Raw genomic sequence first — 1351 nt, 5'->3', positions numbered from 1 at the left:
CAAAAAGAACGGGAAATTCTTCACCAGAAGCTTCAAACCAATGAACTTCTGATGAAGAAGTACAAAGATGCCCAAGACGTTTATGAAAAATTAAATGGTCAAACGGACACTCAAGGGATTAGATTCAATGAATTGGACTCCTTCATCGAATCAAAGAAATCCACCCTTGAATCCACTTTCAAACTTGGATGCATTAAAAAATCCGACTTTATCACAAAACCAAAAGCAAATTTTAAAAGAGTTAAAGTCGATGGAAAAACTGTAACATCCATCTTCTTAATACGCTTAATTATGTGTTGACAATATCGACTTTTCGGGTATGGTTTTGAGCATTGGGTTCAAACAATGGAATATTTTTATTGGAGCTTGTAGGTTATCTCGTTTCGGACGCGTAGGCGAAAACCTCATCGAAAACGGAGTCCCGAGCAAAAAATTATGCAATTTTTTTAGTGTTTAGGGGTCAAAACGGGTACCCAGCCGGGTCAACCCGACCCAACTCGGGATTTAAGTCGTAAATCATCAAATCAACCCATTTTCAACCCCATTTTCTCTCAAAATCAGTCTTGGTGTTCTAAGGTGCGATTACACACACTTGGGAGTTAATCTATACCTAAATCAAGTGTTTTATCAAGATTATTGAAGGATTTATAGAGAAATCAAAGGTAAAACTCATATTTATCCTTATTTGATGACATGCATAGAGTTTGAGTCCTTGCATGTSATGATTTACAGATGAAATCATGAAATTATGTTAGGATTAAGTGTTATTATCAATTGGTATGTGAAATCCAATGATGGATTGTAAGATTTCTTGAAATTGTGATGTTAGCTCAATAACAAGTGTTGACTTTTAGGAGTCAATTTGAGACACAATGAAATTAGTCGAAATTGATGTTTTAATCATGGTCTATCATTGATTTATTGTGGAATTTGGTAAAAATAAGTGAAACTATGAATTTGGAACTTATTGGGCTAGTATTGGTAATGTTTTGGAGGAAAATGAGTGTTTTGAGCATTTGATAGGATGATTACAGCCCTGTTTTTGGAAAATCATAGAAAATTCGAAACTAGGAATAAATAGGCCTTAGAAAAGGTAAGAGAAAGGGCTATAAATTGTCTTTAGATCTGAATTCGTGATTTTGAGTTTTAAAAGGGTAAAACAGCTCTGCAAGTTGAGTATTTATATTGAAATCCAAAGTAGAGTACCTTAATCGAAATAAGGTTTGAGTGAGTTCTTGTTGTGCTTTGTTGATCCTCTCTCTCAGTGATTTGATGATAATCCCTTTTTCCTTTCGATGTATTTTTTGTGTTTCTGTACTTTCGGTTCCAGCGATCATACACTGAGCTTGTT

Source organism: Cynara cardunculus, unplaced genomic scaffold, assembly GCF_001531365.2.
Source record: "Cynara cardunculus var. scolymus isolate 2C unplaced genomic scaffold, CcrdV1 Un_Scaffold_2263, whole genome shotgun sequence".
Classification (NCBI taxonomy): domain Eukaryota; kingdom Viridiplantae; phylum Streptophyta; class Magnoliopsida; order Asterales; family Asteraceae; genus Cynara; species Cynara cardunculus.
This window is presented reverse-complemented; position numbering follows the sequence as displayed.